We start from the raw sequence: 19,057 nt of genomic DNA, 5'->3' as shown, positions 1-19,057 counted from the left end.
CATAGCCCAACCCCTCTGCTGGTCCAGTTCCCTGGACTCGGTTTCCTTAAATCTTGGTATTTTCGAAGCTCGATATTTCTGAAGGGGCTTTTGGATTGTTACGTGATAACCTCACACTCAAGATTAGGAAGCACACACCCAAAGAGGTGAGGGCTCTGCCCCCTGGGTCTAGCACGGGAATCTTAGCACTCTTGACTTCCTCACCTGAGGAAAGGAGTCATTTAGCTCTCTCTGGTAGGTGTGACCCAGCCCGCGGGCCGCCACCCTGTCCTGAGTTGTGTGACTCGGGATAGCAGTGGGAGGCAGAGAGCGTGGGTGAAAGGCGTGAACCGGCCCTGATGGAGGCGTGGCTTCTAAGAAATTGGGGCGGGGCCTGCGGGCCGTGGGCGGGGTCTGCAGGCCGTGGGCGGGGTGCAGAGGATAGGATGATTATAGGTTCCCTGGGGCTTCAGGAAATCCGAGCGGGGATTTGTGGCGCTGAACTGGGGGAGGCTAGGTTTGAAGTGCGGGGTGCGGACCTGGCCTGGCTCACCGGCTCGATGGGCACTCAGCGGCGACCAAGCTCCCAGGGCGGTGCCGCAGGGCAGTGGGCGGGGTTTAAGGACGCCCGCTCAAGTTCTGAAGATCTGGGTGGGGCTCGAGGGAGCTGGTGGGCGTGGCCACCCGGCCATTCAAGGGCCCTGGAAAGCGGGTGTGTGCTCGGTGCCTCCCTGTGCTTCCCCGCTCCACCCGTAGGGGGCGCTCTAAGGAGCGCCGGGCGCCTAACCCGGACCTTCCGGAAGTGGGCGTGGCGAGGCGCGGTTCTGCGGCGCTGGTTGGGCGCGGCGCGGCGCGGGGGCGGGGCCTGCGCGAGGGAGGCCTGGGCAGCGGCGGCCGCGCCCCTCCCCCGCGCGGCGCTCAGTGCCAGGCGGGAGGCGGCAGCGGTTGGAGGCTTCGCGGGGCTTTGCAGCTGGGACCTCGGCGGCGCCTCAGGCACCCGGGCTCGGGTAAGCGGCGCGCGCTCAGGCGGGGCGGCTCGGGAGCGAGCCGGGGCAGGCGGGAGGCCGGGCGGGCCTCCTTCCCGGGGGCCCGCGTGTGTGAAGCTCCGGGCTGACAGGAGCCGGCGGCGCTGGGTGTGCGGGGCGCACGCGCGTGGCCCCGGCGCTGCGGCCGGGGAATGGCCGTCCGCGGGCAGAGGGCGCCGGGCCTCGGGTCAGGTTAGCCGTAAGGCGGTGGCCACGGGCTACCGGGGAGGCCGGGGCCGAGCGCTCACGTGGGGCTGGGTGCGCTGGGCCGGGTGTGCGGGGCTCCGCCTGGCTCGGGGTGCATGGCCTCCTGGACCCTGAAGACCTGGGGCGCGGGGGGGGGGCAGGCTGCAGCGGCGTGGCCGGGGGTGCCGGGGACGAACCCTGTAGGGAGTCCCGGTGCGGAACCTAGTGACCCGCGGGGCAGGTGGGGCTCAGCCGCGCCGAGAAGGCTAGGATGACATCAGATGTGGAGGGTGGGGACGCCCAGCCCAGCTCCGTTCCGCCGCCGGTTCCCCGGCGGGCGTCCGCACAGCAGCGCTGTCTCTCCAGTGATGTGAATGCGCTGGGGGAAGTGGCCCGGCTGCAGGGCTTGCCGAGAAGAAAGGGGCTTCCTCCCGGAGGGAGGTGCCGGCCCCGACGTCCTTTTTTGGGAGTGTTCAAAGGGTTTTTTTTTTTTACAGGCTGGAAAAGGAAATGCAGGCTTCACTCCGTCGTGGTTTAGAATCACATCCTATATTTGGCGTTCATGTAGGCTGCCCTTGTTTTGTGGTGTCGGAACGGCTTGCTCTACACATTTCGGTCGTGGGATTCAGTGTGAGAAGCAAATTGCAAGTTGTTCATCTCTCCCAGGATTGCAAGATCTAAGGCCTTCCCTTCCTGTGAGCATTTAAAAAGAATTGACCGCAGAGTGTGTTTATACACAGTGCCACATATGTTTAGTTTCGGAAATGGTTGGCACAGAATATTGTGGCCCCGTACAGTGGCCGTCCTTGCCGGGATTATATTCTAAAACAGTACTTATGAAGCTCTTAGTCACCCTAAATAATAATGCATCTCATTGTCCTTGTCTGGCAGATCCCTGACACGAGGGCTTGCCGGCAGAGGCAGGGAGGGACATGATTAAATACAAGCAGTTGTTTCCTGCCGCCTGTTCAGTCGCAAAGGCAAATAGGTGGTAGCTCATCAGCCTTTGGAAAAGCTGGAGAGAGGGTATAAAGGCTGTTAAGTGCTTGGCTCTGCGTAGGTTAAGAGGCTGACCTAGGGAGACTTGGAGGTGTGTTTTATAGTCGGTAGTGTTTGCCTGGACAATCTGGCATTAAACTTCGAATCTAAGAGGTGGCCTATTGTACTGGACAGTTTTCTGTCAACTTGACACCAGCTAGAGTCATCAGAGAGGAGGAAGCCTCAATTGAGAAAACGTCTCCATAAGATGTAGGAAAAGCCCGTGGGCATTTTCTTAATTAGTGATTCATGGGAGAGGGCCCAGCTCATTGTGGGTGGGGCCACCCCTGGGCTGGTACTCTGGGTTCTATAAGAAAACAGGCTGAGCAAGCCAATGAGCAGCACCCTCCCCGGCCTCTGCATCAGCTCCTGCCCTCAGGTTCCTGCCCTGTGTGAGTTCCTGTCCTGACTTCCTTTGATGATTAACCGTGATGTGGAAGTGTGAGCCGAATAAACCCTTTCCTCCCCAAGCTGCTTTGGTCATGGTGTTTCATTACAGCAATAGTAACTTTAACTAAGACTGAATATATAAATAGAAAAAAAAGTGAGGTAAAGTAGAATTGCCTTGTATCATGGGTCTAGAAGTGCCCTGTCTTTGGTAGATGGCAGTCACACAAACAGACTTGATAGAAAAGTCATACACACTTTTTAAAGAAGCAGGAACTTGCTTTGTGTGTGTGTGTGTGTGTGTGTGTGTGTGTGTGTGTGTGTGTGTATGTTGTGTTTTAGTTGTGGACAGTACATTGAAGCCTGATGGGTTTAAAAGATTTTGTTTTTAGTTTTTTGGGTTTTTTGTTTTGTTTTGTTTTTCGAGACAGGGTTTCTCTGTATAACACAGCTCTGGCTGTGCTGGAACTCCCTCTGTACTCCAGGCTGGGTTTAAAAGATTTTATATTATTATTTAAGTTATATGTGTGTGGTGGGTATGTGCATGTACAGTAAGTGCACCCTTGGAGGCCTGAGCCGTGGGAGTCCTGGGGCTGCAGTTACAGAGGGTTGCAAGCCACTTGCATGGGTGCTGAGAACTGAACCTGTGGCCTCTGCAAGAGCCCCAGTGCTCATACACCGAGCATCTCTCCAGCCTCCAAGTGCTATGAATTTTTTATCATAAATCTACTGCTGGCAGTAGTAAAGTCTCCAGAGTTATGTGTTACTTTGACTAGATCACGCTAATCCGTATTTGTGTCTATGTATAATTTAGGATTAGACTCAGGACTGTTAAATACCATTTTTAAGCATTACTCGTGGGATCCACTGCAGCTGTGTGGGGAGTTGCTCAAATCCTTATGTGATAGAATGTTTGAAATGGTGTTCCTAGTTTCTTAGCCAAATAAGTGGGGATTGGAAGACTGAGATCTTTAGGAAGGCACAATATTCATTTCATATTTTGATAGGTCACAAACTGGTGCTTTAGAAACATAGTAATTGAAGAGCCTGACCTCTCCTGGGCGTGGCACAGTGAGAGCTGCTTTCATTTGCAGCCTTCTGACCAGTGTGGCTCTCGGGCTTGTGTTGTATTAGATGGCTTTCCTCTGTCAGCTGGTCTCTGTGTCTCAGAACTCTTGTGGTACTTGCCTGTGTCTTTTAAACTAGAGATGGCCTTCTGTATTAAAACATGGAATTCTTCATGAATATTTCAGCATGGCCTAGGACCTAGATGTTGAGTAATGGAATCTCTTGGGTTTTCGTTGCCCTAGTTGAGGCTCTCTGAAGTTCACAAACAAGATTCGCTACTATTTTAGCACCTGCTTAGCACTCTGACAGCGCACAGTGGCTTCTTTTTTGTTTTATAGCGGCTTTATTGAGCTATAACTCACATAGCATGCACTTTAGGTCATCTGAGGTGTACAGTTCACCAGAGTGTGGTATTGTCGCAGCCGATTAACCGCTGCACTCAGTTTAAAGTATTTCATCTCCCCAAGACAGGAGGCCGTGTGCATTAGCAGCTTCCCATCAGTCCTCTCCCTCCCCAGTCAGGCAACCACTGCTCTCCTCTGTGTGATTTCCTGCCCTTGGACATACTACGTAAGGAACATTCAGTATGAGGTCTGTTGTTTCTCACTTTATTTAGCATATTTTTAAGATGGACCCGGCTTCAATTCCTAGCACCCACATGACAGCTCACAACTGTCTCTAGCTCCAACTCCAGGACATATATGCAGGCAAAACACCAGTGCACATAAAATTTAAAAAAGAAAAAAATCTGTTTTTGTTTTTTTCAAGACAGGGTTACTCTGTGTTACTTTTGGCTGTCCTGAACTCAGTTTATAGACCAGGCTAACCTTGAACTTTCATCGATCTGCCTGCCTCTGCCTCCCGAGTGTTGGGATTAAAAGCATGCGCCAGCATGTCTGGTTCTTAAAAAAAAATCTTAAAAAAAGATTTGTGTATTCTGTAGCACATATGGAATGTTCTTTATTTTTTATTTTTATTTATTTATTTATTTTTTCCGAGACAGTTTCTCTGTGTAGCTTTGATTGTCCTGGACTTGCTTTGTAGACCAGGCTGGCCTTGAACTCACAGTGATCTGCCTGCCTCTTCCTCCCGAGTGTTGGGATTAAAGGCGAGAGCCACCACGCCCGGCTCTTTTTTTAGTTTAAAAAAAAAAAACAACAAACTTTTATTTTAGTTTTTATATGCATTGGTCCTTTTCCTGAATGTATGTCTGTGTGCGGGTGGCAACTCCTCTAGAGCTGTAGTTACAGACAGTTGTGAGCTGCCATGTAGGTGCTACGAATTGAAGCCAGGTCCTCTGGAAGAACAACCACCAGTGCTCCTAACCTCTGAGCCATCTCTCTAGCCCCAGAATATTCTTTTTATGCTTGAACTGTTATTTCATTGTATGGACATAGCACATTTTGTTTCCTCATTCGCAGCTGATGGGTATTTGGATGTTCGCCTTCTGGGCTAGTTACTACAAAGAAGTCTGCTGGGTGCACTCATGTGTAAGTTTGCATGAGAAAATGCATTTCTTTTCTCTGGAATATTGACCCGAGAGTGGAATTGCTGGTTATTTGGTGAGCCTGTGTTAACTGTTTGGAGGAATCGCCATTGTGTTTTCCAGAGCAGCTGCAGTGGCTGGCACTTTTATCCCGTGGTGAGTGAAGGCTGTGGCTTTTGTGCGTCTTCATGGTGAACACTTGCTGTTTTCTGCCATCCTCTGTGGAGTAGCACCTTGTGGGTCTGGTGTCTGTTGTACAGGTGATAGCAAGCATTGGTTCATGAGATCAGTGGGCCTTGCATGTCTTTTGTGGAGACCTGTCTATTGAGATGCTTTGCCTGTTTTTAAAATAGAAATTATGTTTTAATTTTTACAAGGAAAAACATTTTTCGTTGATTTTTTTTTTTAATTAGGTAAACATGGAAAACAATTTTAAGAGGCTTTTAAAAAATGATTTATTTCTTTAATGTGTATGAGTGCCTTAGCTGCATGTGTATTCACATGCTAGAAGAGGGTGTCAGATCCCAGTGTAGATGGCTGTGAGCTACCACGTGGTTGCTGGGAATTGAACTGAGGACCTCTGGAAGAGCAGATAGTACTCTTAACCACTGAGCCAGCTCTCCAGCCCAAGAGATTTGTTGTTGTTGTTGTTTTGTTTTTTTTTTTTGTTTCCCCTGACATAGTGTTTCTCTGTGTAACAGTCCTGGCTGCCCTGGACTCACTTTGTAGATGAGGTCTTGAACTCACAGCAATCCATCTGCCTCTGTTTCCCGAGTGCTAGGATTAAAAATGTGTGCCACTCCGCCCGGCTTTTAAGAGTTATTTTTATAAACACCCTTCAGTTACATGACATACTGTTTCTTTTTCTCACTTGTGAGTTGGTTTTTTGTCATAGCATCCATTGAAACACAAAACTAAGTTTTCATAAGTAGTCACTTCTTGCAAACTAGAAATTGCTCACCTAGATGGTAAATCACATTTTAACTGTCTAGTTTGTTGTTTTCTTTTCTTTCTCTTTTTCTTTATTTTGCATCACGTCTCACTCTACCCAAGGCTGGCCTCCACCTCCTACCTGCTCTGGCATTTTGGTTCTGTGAGTGAAGAGCCACATGTGAGGGGTTGGGGAAAGAACTGAACGAACTCACTTTGAGAGGGTGAGCGAAAGGGTTGCTTTTCAAATCTTGTAGCTGCCCACTCTCCAGAATAAGTCAGATTAATTTTCATTTCATTTGACGTGCATATATGAATGATGTTTGGGTGTATGTGTGTGTGGTGAGTGATACTGTGTGCACGTGAAGGGGGTGTGTGTGTGAATGATGCTCATGTATGTGAATGGAGTGTGGGGGTGTGTGATTGTGCGCACGCGTGCATGTGCACATGAATGATGTACATATGTGGGCACATATGCTACAAAGACAACTTCCAGCTTAATATGGGTTCTGGGGCTCCAGCTCTGACTTGTAGGTTTGTGTTGTGACTGTCTTCAGCAGCTGAGCTGTGCTGCCAGCTCCAGACCTGTGAGTGTGACTGTGGATGGAAATAGTTTCTGATGGCAGCCTGCCTTGTCTTGCACTGGTGCTCCCCTGTCTCCAGGCCACTCCCTGACTGTCAGGTCTCAGGCCTCCTGTGGTGCTCATTACTTCACTCCCTCCTACTTTCTGGATCCTTCTTGTCCTTTGGGAGGTTTGACTCCTTGACGACTTGCTCCTGCCCTCAGATGTCATAGTTTATCACTGCTGTCTGCTACAAGAATCTAGACCTGATTCGAGCAGCTGCTGTGAAAGCTGTCTTCCCAGTGGAGGCAGAACGCAAGGATGAGCCCGTGGGTGGTAGACAGAGGTTCTGCCTTCTTGTTCATAGCGTAGTCACCGGTGCCCACTGGGTATTTACTGGGTGAATGACAGTTTATAGAAGTTAGCAGGGACCATCCTGAAGACAGTGGGCTCCTGACTGCTGACATCTTTATTACATTTATAGAAAGCGTGAGGGAAGGGCAATTCCTCCCACCCTCCATTCTGGCAAAAGTGCCCAGTTGTAAAACTGAAGCTGAAGCCGGGCGTGGTGGCGCACACCTTTAATCCCAGCACTCGGGAGGCAGAGGCAGGTGGATCGCTGTGAGTTCGAGGCCAGCCTGGTCTATAAAGTGAGTCCAAGACAGCCAAGACTACACAGAGAGACCCAGTCTTGAAAAACCAAACCCAAACAAAACAAAACAAAATAAAACAAAACCAACTGAATCTGAGACATTTTCCCGAGGCCCGGGTATACTTGTCTGGCTCTGTCTCTCTGATGAACAGTAACGGTAGGGATGCAGCCTTTTTCAGGAGGGCAAATGGTTTGCTATGGTTGAGCTCATAGGTGCACACAGGCTGGCCTTGATGGGGCTGGTCAGTGGCAGCACCTGCGACTGTGGTGGACTCAAGAGTGAGTAGACCTTGAGTATAAGGTGACATACTTATTTGTTTTGAGACAGGATCTCACCATGTAGCCCTGACTGTCCTGGAACTCACAGCGACCCACCGGCCTCTGCCTCCTGAGTGCTTATGGTTTCGTGTCTCCCACAGGACCTGACTGGAGTAAGTGTTTGTTAGCTACGTTCCTTTCTGATGCTCTGATGAACAGCATTGCACTTACTGTCTGTAAAAGGAGAAGCCAGTTGGGGGCACATTTTCTTTCATTCATTGCAGTGGCAGGGTGGTAAAGAAGGCAGTTCTAGCTGGGTGTGGTGGCGCACGCCTTTAATCCCAGGGGGGCAGAGGCAGGCGGGTCTCTGTGAGTTCGAGGCCAGCCTGGTCTGCAAAGTAAGGCCAGGACATTAGGAACTGGACTCTGCAGAGCCACATCCTGTGCCCCTGTATGAGTCATCTCTCAGCCCCCGGCCTGAGCATTTTAGACATTGAATTCAAGTTCAGCCTCTGAAGAGGGGAGGATGTTTAGTTTTCAGAGGGGAGGTGCTGAGAGTGAGGCTGTGGATTACACCTCTCTGGAGTTGCCTGTTGAAACGTGTGTCCCTAGTTTCGGCTTTACACTTGTGTTCACTTTGGCTGTCCGTTTGTTAGTTTGCTTTTTTTTTTTTTTTAATTTTTGTTTTTTGGGTTTTTCGAGACAGGGTTTCTCTGTGTAGTCTTGGCTGTCCTGGACTCATTTTGTTGACTGGGCTAGCCGTGAACTCAGCGATCCGCCTGCCTCTGCCTCCCAAGTGCTAGGATTAAAGGTATGCACCACCACGCCCGGCTCCGTTTGTTAGTTTTAAGGACAAGGACTGAGCTCCAGATAGCAGACTGGTCAGGGTTTGGGGCACCGGGCTCTCGTCCAGCTTTTGGAGAAGCCCCCTGCAGCTGGTTGGGGTCTCTGCTTCCCTCTGCTGAGTGCTGGCATTGTAGATGTGTACCGCCATGCCTGCCTTCCACTCTGTAGTTCACAGCTCCAGCCAAGGCTCAGTGAAGCCCTGGGGTAGCGTGCTGGACTAGCTTGGTGGAGGCTCAGGGTGTAATTGTCAGTACTGTTTGCTGTAGAACAACACATGTAATTATCTGTTTATAAAACTGAATCAGCGGCTGAAGAAATGGCTCAGTGGTTAAGAGTGTGTACTGCTTTAGCAGAGGACCTGCGTTCAGTTCCCAGTACCCCCAGTGGACAGCTCATAGGCTGGTAACTCCATCTCTAGGGATCAGCCACCTTTGGCCTCTGGGCATGCGTATAGAAACTTACTTTGAAACACTCAAAAGAGCTGGACATGGTGGCACACACCTTTAATCCCAGCATTTGGGAGGCAGAGACAGGTAGATCTCTGAATTTGAGGCCAGCCTGGTCTACAGAGTCAGTTCCAGGACAGCCAGAGCTATGTGGATAGACCCTATTTCAACAGACCAAGGGAGAAAAGAAAGAACAAAAGGAAAGAAAAAGGAAAAATGATAAAAACAAGCATTTCCAGTTACAAACTGTGAATGGCATGTCTTGCAGCCTCAAGCTGCCTTTAGGGGTTGAGAGTGCTCTTTCTGTTGCCTGGGAGGTACCACTGTAGACCTTTGAATCCAGCTGCCAGCTTGGAGCATCCTAATGACTGCTCACAGGAGCCTTCAGGACTCAGTCGCCCAAGAGCAGGGAGCCATCTGTCCTCTGTGTCATTTATAGCTTGAAGATAAGATGGGTGTGTAGTACAGTGTGGGTCCTTATGTTAAAAACAGCTTCCTTTTTATAGTGTGGCCCTGCCAGTTTGAAGTGTGGCCCAGTTTATGTCTGCCTTCTCCTGACGTCCACCCTGGGCTTCTGCCAGACCTACAAACTGAGACCAGGCCCAGGGCTGTCACTGCAGCCGCTGCCACGCGCTCTTCTCACACATTCTGGCTGCGCCTGCTTGAAAACGTTGGTGACTGGTCCATGTTTTCAGCACTCTGGATGCCTGCTGGGGAAATGTGGCAGTATGGCAGGTCTTGGATAAGATTTGGTAGACTTCACTTCCTAGTTTTTGCGTGTGACAGGGTCTTGCTGTATTGCCTAGGCTGGCCAGGCACTTGTCCTGTAGTCTAGGATAGCCTTGAGCTAGAGATCGCCTTCAGCCTTTGGAGTGCTAGGGTGACAGGTGTGCACCTGGCCAAGTAGACCCCTCTGCTAAATACTGATGACAACTGGGCTCCTGTGTCTCCAGACATTACTTGGGCGGTGTGCATTTTTATATGAATAAATTAATGGTTCTGGGGGTTGAGGACTGCATTCCTCACTTTTATTTTTTTCAGTTATGATCCACCATGATCACAGTTTTATTTTTAATGTTTTTGTTTTTGTTTGCTTTGTTTGGTTTTTTGAGACAGGATTTCTCTGTGTAGCCCTGGCTGCCCCAGACTCACTTTGTAGACCAGGCTGGCCTCGAACTCACAGCCATCCATCTGGCTCTGCCTTCCGAGTGCTGGGATTAAAGGTGTATGCGCCTGGCCTTGTTTTAATGTTTTAGGGTTAGTTAAGCTGGGTTTTGTTGGGGACGGCACTTGTGTCTCTTGCTGGACGAGTGAGCATCATGCTTCTTCCCTGGGGCTGTTCTGCTTCCAGGCGGCCAGGCCAGCCTGCTTTAGTCAAGTCACATGTGGTGTGGTGCACCAGCATTGCTTGTGCCACACTGAGGAACTGAGTCCCCAGGTGCTGACACTGCTGAGGCCCTTTCTCCAGTGAACAGAGCTGTAGTTATTTCTGGGATGAGCTTGGTGGTGGGTTGAGGGGAGGGGTCTTGGGGCTGTTGTCTGCATTTGGTGTGTACTGACAGAGTTTGGAGGCAGCTCTCCTGAAGAAGAAGGGTTAATCATTATTTGCCTACCTCACATGAGACACACTTAAATTCCTTTTCATAGCTGTCAACATTCTTTCCCAGTTAAAGATTCTAATTCCTTTCATTCTTAGGGAGGTAAAGAACTGAGACTGACTTATTCATATAAAAATTCCCGCTGCCCAAGTGATGTGTTGGGGACACAGGAGCTTGAGCTGTCATCAGCAGTCAGCAAAGAGAGCTACTTTAAAAATTATTTGTATTTTTATATTTTACTTTCTTTTTATTTCAGTCATCACTTTATTTAATATAACATACATTAGGAAAAAAAATAAGACTTTATTAACATTTGTAATGCCTACAAAGAAAAAGAGATGTTAAAAGCAATGTATCTCAAATTTAAGAAAAAAAAACTCTACTTAAACATTTGTAATAAGTCTATACCCAAATATTCATTTTGGACCAAACTTGAAATTATTTGGTCAATATTTATATCTGCTATTTATATGCAGTATTTTTATATAACCTGATTCTTAGACTGCGAGCTTCATTTTCCTAACATAGCAAGGAAGACAAATACATATGATCAATTATATTAAAGGGAGGAGTGGAGTGGGAGTGTCCAGGGCCTCATACACACACACGCGCGCGCGCGCACACACACACACACACTCTTACCTTTTCTAGAACTAAGTGTTTCTTCCATAAATATATTAAATAGCTAGGGCTGGAGTGGCTTGGAAAGCACTTGCAGAGTGGGTTTGATTCCCAGCTCCCACAGGGTGGCTCTCAACTGTATGTAACACAAGTTCCAGAGGTCCTGAAGCCTCTTCTGACCTCCAAGGGTACTAGGCAAGCATATAGGACACAGATACATGTGCACACAAAATATTCATGCACATAAAATACATCTAATATTATTTCTAGAAATTTACTAAGTACCCAAGCCCCATAGAACTAGGGTCAGGGCTTTTTTTTTTTTTAATGATTTATTATTTATACAGTATTTGGCCTGCATGTGAGCCAGAAGGCCAGAAGAGGACACCAGATTTCATTATAGATGGTTGTGAGCCACCATGTGGTTGCTGGGAATTGAACTCAGGACCTTTGGAAGAACAGCCAGTGCTCTTAACCTCTGAGCCATCTCTCTAACCCTGGGCCAGGGCTATTTCAAGTGAAATTTCTGTATTTAAGAAATAAAGGTGTTGGTCTTGGTGGTGCACCCCTTTAATCTCATTGAGTTCTAGGACAGCTTGGTCTATAAAGTGAGTCCAGGACGGCCAGGGCTCTTAAAGAAACCGTGTTTCAAAAAACCAAAAAGTTAAGTAGGCAAATAAGTAAGTAAATAAATAAATGACATAAACCCTTTTGAGTGATATTTGTATATTTTTACATAAAATTTTGTCTCCAGGGGCTGGAGAGATGGCTCAATGGTTAAGAGCACCGTCTGCTCTTCTGAAGGTCCCGAGTTCAATTCCCAGCAACCACATGGTGACTCACAACCACCTGTAATGAGATCTGGTGTCTTCCTGTGGTGGGCAGGCAGGCGTGTGGGCAGAATACTGTGTAAATAATAAATAAATCTTTTAAAAAATTTTTTTTGTCTCCATTAAGCAGAAGGATTTCAAATTTTACTTTACAAAACATACATATATATGTATATGTGTATGTGTGTGTGTGTGTGTGTGTGTGTGTGTGTGTGTTGGCTCACCGAGGATGATTCCTGGAGCTGAGAACGAAACTTAGGGTTTATGAGAACAGCTACGTTACGAGGGAGCCGCTGAGCTCATTTTGTGGTCAGTAGTATCTTTAGCTTAACATTGGCATCTTAGTTTTTCTTGGCAAGCAAGAGGATTGATTGCAGGAGCCGACAAGGGCAGGCCGCTGCTCTCTGTGTGATACTTGGTCAGATGTGTTGACTGTTTCTGTCTTAGATTTACTGTGTGTGTGTGTGTGTGTGTGTGTGTGTGTGTGTGTATGGTGTGTATGTAATGGGTGCATGTGCTGTGGCTTAGGTATAGAGTAGAGGACAGCTTTGTGGAATTGGTTGTCTCCTTCCATCTCTAGTTGGTTCTAGAGATTAAGCTCAGGTCATAAGCTCTCAGGACAAGCGCCTTTCCTCTGGGCTGTCTGGGCTGTCCGTCTCGTGGGAGCAGGGTGGCGGCCCTGGGTTTTCTCCTGTGTTTATGGCAAAGCTTCAGCAGGAAGTTGGAAGACTAGGTTTTATTAGTTTTCCCTAAGACTGCCACTTCAGTGTGAGGGGGTCTTGAATGTGCTAGGCTGAGCTTCGTAAGAACTAGCTGTGACGACCTGTGGAGTCCTGAGTGGCCCTGAACCCAGATGTGCTCTCTGAGGACGTGTCTGCAGGCCCTCTTCAACTCAGGACTAATTGTAGTACAGAGAACCCAGGCGCTTGGAGCGCTGGTGGCCTTTAAAATCTAGACTCAGCATTGTAAGTTGTGCGTGAGAGACCTGTTAATGGTGGTGGTGGAATTCTGGGTCTCGCTGGCTAAGACTCCTGTGGAAGAGGGGTAGGAGCGGTGCTGCGGTCCCTGAGCGGTGCCCTGCCTTGGCTGAGCGGCGCCCATGCTTACGCTGGCCTTCCAAGGACTTCGTCTGCCTTCTTCATCTTCCTCTGAAGCTCCTACTCCCCTGCTTCAGCTGACCTCTGAGTTGCGGGAGCCCAGCAAATGACTCAGACTAAACTGTCCTGTTGTCATGACAGCTACAGGTGGTGTGTCATTCCACTCACGGATGCCCTGTGGGGAATGGTGACCACGAACATACGACCATCATGTCTACTTGCTGAGTGCTGAGATTATAAATGAGCATTTATGTAGTGCTGATGGTCAGATTCTGGGCTTTGTGCTAGGCAATAGTCCACCAGTTGATCTACATGCCTAGCCTCACGCTAACAATTGTTTAAAAAGATGGTTTTGGTTTTTTGTGGTCCTCACTCCAAGGCGGGGTTTTTCTGTGTCCTGGCTGGCCTAATCTTGCTCTGTAGACCAGGCTGGCCTTGAACACACAAAGATCTGCCTGCCTCTGCTTCCCAAGTGTTGGGAATAAAGGCGCGCCACCACTGCCTGGATGTACTTTATTTTTAATAAGTGTGTGTGTCAGGTGCTGGGATTTACAGAGACTGGAGGTGTCATATCCTTGTAGCTGGAGTAACAGGTGGGTGTGAACTGCCCAAAGTGGGTGCTGGGAATCAAACTCAGGCTTTCTGCAAGAGCAGTGCATGCTCTTAACAGCTGGGCCATCTCTCCAGCCCAGTAATTTTGAAAAGCATTTCCTTCCTTCAGATTTCTCTCTGAACTACTGGTGTTCAGGGTAACAAGGTTTCAGGAGAACAATTGAGTTGGTGGGCTCAGGCTGAACCCACATGAGGATGCCTTAGCCGCTGGAATGGAAGGAGCCTGCCTCCCTGTAAGAGTGAATCTGCTGGTGCTCTCAGAATGCTCCTGGCTTCCTCTTCCTCCCTCTTTTCCCTCCTCCATTTGGGGACTAGAGTGGGAAGGCTCCTGTGACCCTTGGGAAGAGGATTACAGCTGTGTGCTGACTGTTACAAGCTTGCAGTGGCCAGAGGTACTGTATTCTTTTACTGGCTTTCTGCTCCTTTGTAAAAACACATACCAAAAAGTCACTGCTTATGTCAGACTTGGGAAATGGTACTTCCCGAGTGGAGGCTTTGGACCAGTTGTTTGCAAGCTCAGGGACTTGATTTTTCCTGGCATAGTTAAGTGGCTTTCTGTTTACAAGGTTTGTTACAGCTTAATGTTTTGGCTTACTTTGAAAGTGTACAAAAGCATTTTTCTTGTTTTTAATTAATTAATTAATTTTCAAGTCCTGGCTGTCCTGGAACTCACTCTGCAGACCCGGCTGGCCTACAACTCAGGGATATGCCTTGCTCTGCCTCCCAGTGCTGGGATGAAAGGTGTACACCCCCACTGCCCCGCTGTTTTGTTTTTTTGAGACAGGGTGGCCTTGAGCCCAGAGAGATCCTCCTGTCTCTGCATCTGGAGTGCCAGGATTCAGGGCCTGATAAGACAGAGCATGTCACAGCTTCTGTAGACCGCATGCATGCGTGTTCTTTGCCTGTGACTGTGCATGTGTGGGCCTGAAGGAAGAGTTGGTGTTGGTGGCCGTGTGCGAGGGTGTGTGGTGGTTCTGGCTTGGTCTAGAGCAGTGCAGAGTGGCTGGGTCTGTTCAGATTCTGATACTAGGATCTGCCTTCACTCACTGTGCTTGGCTGAGAAGAATGTAAATTGCATACAGGAGCCCGGAATAGTGGCTCACCCTGCAATATTAGCACCTAGAAGGCAGAGGCTGGAGGATTGCTGTCATTTAGAGGTCAATTTGGCTGTGGAGTGAGACCCTGTCTCAGAAACAAAAACAACAAACAGATAAAACCAAAAAGTACGTTTAGACATGATCCTAACAAAGGTAGAAGCCAGTCTGTGGTGCTTGTTAGTGGTCCCTCTGCCAGCACCAAGGAATTACTTTTTGGATTAAAGTAGTAAAAATTAAATACTAAGTGAAGTGCGAGTTGGTTTCTAGTTGGAGAAGGGGAACAGTTATAGTCTGCGTTTCTTGAAGGTCAAGCATGTTAGAAGTACTTTTGTTCTTCAGGATAACCCAGCCGGCACCAGCCGGCACTTGATCAAGGTGAGTCGAGTAACGGAGTTATTGCTAAATGCCATACTCGTGAGTAGAAACTCACTTGTATTTTCATTAAAAACCCAACTTCCTATATTAATTTATTTAGTTCAGAGTCCACTGGACATCTCTGGAGCTCAGAGGACAGTTTCCTACCATGGGGCTGGGAGGTGGAACTCAGGGACTCAGGTTATTAGGTGTAACCACAAGCAGCTTTACTCTCACTCAGCCATCTCGCCAGTCCACGTTTGGTTATTGCAAGTTTTCTAGGTTGAGTTCTTGAATAAATTCAGAATATTGTCAGTAGTGGGGATTGTGCATATCCACGTGTGGAGGCTGGAGCAGTGTTGGGACTCTTCCGCAGTCTCTGCATCACTGCCTCCAGACAGCGTCCTCCCTGAACCAGAAGCTGCCATTTCAGCTAAGCCTGCTGGCCAGAGATACTCAGGACCTGCCTGTTTCAGTCCCACAGTACTGGGGTCCAGGCTTGTGCAGCCACCCCCAGGTTCTATGTGGGTGCTGGAGATTGGAACCCATGCCGGCACTGTCTAAGAACAGGTGTTCATCGTCCCAGCTCCTTGCTTGGTTTACTCTGTAGCCCAGGCTAGCCTCACACTCACTGTGTGGCCTTGGCCCCTGGAGTGCTGAGGTGATAGGCTGCATGTAGCACCTTGCCCCGCTAGGGAGTCTTCATAGCTGTGGCTGGTGAGCTAAACAGGCGCTGACCTCACTGGCTGACTGATGCTCGTGATCATCTGCGGTCTCTGTGGAGGTGGCCAGGAAAAGCCTGGTGTGTTCCAGGTGAGGGTTAGCGGTCCCTTCAACACACTGACTCACTACCTTGCACAAATCCTCACTGCACATCACCCTGAGGCACAGGGCCGAAGGAAGCCTGTGGGGACTCCTGGCCCAGCCCCAGAGGGATTGAGGTGCAGGTGACTTGGTAGGGCAGATGGCCACTGCTTCCCTGTTCAGTGTCCCAGTCACTTAGAAGTCATTTGTACACAGCATAGTTTGAGAAAAAGTGTGGGCTTTGGTGTTATAAGTGGCAACAGAAAAGAATTGTTTTGTAATTGTATTTGTGTATGTGGGTGTTTGTATGCCATTCTGGCAGTTTCTAGAGGGCACCACATTTGTATGTCTGTAGGTGTTTGCTTTTTCTTGTAGTTTTTAGAGATTCCTACAGACAGCGCGCGCGTGCTGGGGGGGGGGGTGCCTAGAGGTTGACACATCTGTGCCATCACTGCCTATCTTTTGGTGCTAGGTCTCACTGAACTGACATTGGTTTGGCTAGATGGGCTGGCCAGTGAGACTTGGGGATCCCTCTGCTCCTCTACCATAGAGCTGAGATTGGAGGCCCACGGTGTGCATGGTGTTGTTGGCTTGGGAACCGAGATCAGATTCATGCCCAGAATCCTTGCCTGGCAAGTACTTTACTGATGGAGCCATTTCTTCTTCTTCCTCCTCCTCCTCCTCCTCCTCTTCCACCTCCTCCTCCTGCTCCTTCTCTTCCTCCTCTTCTTCATATTTTTTCTTTTTAAATATTTATTTATTTATTATACAGTCATCTACCTGTTTGTACCCTTGCAGGCCAGAGGAGGGCATGAGATCACATTATATAGATAGATGGTTGTAAGCCATCATGTGGTTGCTGGGAATTGAACTCAGTCAGGACCTCTGGAAGAGTAGTCAGTGCTCTTAACCGCTGAGCCATCTTTCCAGCCCCCTTCTTCATATTTTTAATGTTTATTTTAACTTATATATCTGTACACTAGAAGTGTGCCTGCCAGAAGAGGGTGTCACTGGAGTTAAATATGATTGTGAGCCATCATGTGGATGCTGGGAATTGAACCTGGGTCCTCTGTAAGAACAGCAAGTGTTCTTAACCCCTGAGCCATTTCTACAGATCCAATTGCCTCTGCCTCTTGAGTGCTGGGGACTTAGATTTTTTTTTTTACAGTTTTTGTTTTTTTGGTTTTTTTTTTAGTTTTTTGAGATAGGGGTTCTCAGTGTTGTCTTGGCTGTCCTGGACTTGCTCAGTAGACCAGGCTGGCCTTGAACTCACATCAATCCACCTGCCTCTGCTTCCCAAGTGCTGTGGTTACAGGCTTGAGCCACCACGCCCAGAGACTCAGACATTCTTAAGAATTGTGTAGCTGTGCAGTATTTGGAGCAACTCATTTTCCCCAGAGAGTTACATTCTTGCAACTTCTTAAATTGTTGAGAGGGTACTAATATTGTCATTTTTGCCATATAACCCTCTTTAGGGTAGGGATTGTAAGAGTCACTTTCCTGAACATCCCCCAATCTCTTCTTTCTTTCTTTGAGGCAAGGTTTCTCTGTGTAGCCTGAACTTGCTCTGTAGGCCAGGCTGGACTCAAATTCAGAGTTCTGCCTGCTTTTGCTTCCCGAGTGCTGGGATTAAAGGTGCGCGCCACCACCCACACCCATACTTAATTTTATTTTCAAGTAGCCTCCCCAGTTTATTTCCTTTCAATACACTATTTTAAGCAAAACACAATGCGTGTGTGTGTGTGTGTGTGTGTGTGTGTGTGTGTGTGTGTGTGTGTATGGGGGGAGGCAGGTTATTGTTTACTGCTGAGCCTGGGGCTTCCCACAGACTAAGCATTTCACCTCTGAGCTACAGTGCAGCCCTCAGCAGCAGATCCACTTACCATTCTGAAAAGGGTTTTGGTGCTGTCTCTGTGCACCTGGCCTCTATGAGACTGGCCCGCAGCAGCTGCCGAGGTGGGAGGTCAGCTGTCCTCGGCTCTTGCTTTGGGTGGGAGTGCACAGCAGCCATCTGGCTGCATGGATCCAAAGTGTGACAGCTCACTGGGTAAAAGTGCTTGCCATGCAGGCCTGGCCGCTGAGTCCAGTCTTCAGAGTCCACAGGTGGAAGGAAAAACCGGCTCCTCCAGTCCTTTGACCTCCATTCATGTGCAGTAGCACACATGCCTCTGTAGTCACAGCTAATTTTTAAGTGTGAGGATCAATTTTAATGCCCTTCTTATCAAATAAGATGTTTGAAATCCAGCGGCAGCAAGTCTTCTGACTCCACCCTTTGACCTGGTTCTTCTGGCACTGTCACTGCTGGCCTGGACAGTGCGTCCCTGGGTGCTCAGGGGTCCTGCCTGCGTGCCCGTCCTCCAGCTGCATTCAGGGCAGCTTTTAAAATGCCAAAGTGATGCTGTCATACACCAGACTTCAACAGTGGAGTGTGTGTGTGTGTGTGTGTGTGTGAAGGAGAGAGAGAGAGAGCGAGAGAGGGAGAGAGAGAGTGTGTGTGTGTGAGAGGGAGAGAGAGAGAGAGAGAGAGAGAGAGAGAGAGAGAGAGAGAGAGAGAGAGCGCACGCGCTCATGTGCTCCCAAAGTTTTGCAGGTAAAGGTGAAATCTTTAACCTGGCCTAGACCTTGTGTGACTCAAGCATGCTGATGTCTTACTGCCTCCTCTGTTCCCGGCTGCCATCGTCAGGCTTCAGTGCCTGGCCCTTGATGCAGACCCTGTGCTGCTGTCCTCCTCCCGTTCAGCTCACTTGTGCCCTGTGTGGAGTTGTGTGGCAGCAGGTGCTTGTCAGTCTCCTGCAGTGTCCAGTGCGGTCTAGGCACATGGCTGGGGCTTAAGTTCTTGCTAAGGAATGAAGAGATGGACGAGAGAGTAAGGACCTGCTCAGAGCTCACGTTTGCGTGTGGCCTGTGTGCGGCCCTGTGATATTAGAGATGAGTTTGTTCTCAGTGGCTCATGCATGTTTTCCCAGGGAGGAGTGAGCTGAGTCCCAGTGATGGTCAGAGTTGTAGACTTGGGCTTTGCATAATGGTAAAGAAACAGTTCGGTTCCCTTCCCCACTTTATAGTTATCGGTGACAGCCAGGGTGAACTTGTCTGTCGCCAGAACCAGTTTCTTGTCAGCGCCTGCAGCTTCCTGTGACACATCATCAGGAGTGTGTGTTCATGCATCCATGCTTGTATAGG

The 19,057-nt window shown here is 48.8% G+C and overlaps 1 protein-coding gene across 4 annotated transcripts in view; it reads left to right on the top strand.

The window, feature by feature from the left end:
- The first annotated feature begins 851 nt into the window (after positions 1–851).
- The window catches only part of CORO1C (coronin 1C), a 75,705-nt gene continuing 57,499 nt past the window's right edge, over positions 852–19,057 (top strand). Inside the window, exon 1 of one of the 4 annotated variants that reach the window (XM_084761429.1) lies at positions 852–986. The gene's annotated coding sequence lies outside the window, so the exon portion shown is untranslated. Of the gene's footprint in view, positions 987–1,746; positions 1,886–7,642; positions 7,746–19,057 lie in introns of those variants that run through there. The other 3 variants (XR_014775364.1, XM_084761427.1, XM_084761428.1) reach the window with 3 other exon arrangements.

Source organism: Acomys minous, assembly GCF_964271855.1.
Source record: "Acomys minous genome assembly, chromosome: 16".
In the NCBI taxonomy this organism is placed as follows: domain Eukaryota; kingdom Metazoa; phylum Chordata; class Mammalia; order Rodentia; family Muridae; genus Acomys; species Acomys minous.
This window is presented reverse-complemented; position numbering and strand designations above follow the sequence as displayed.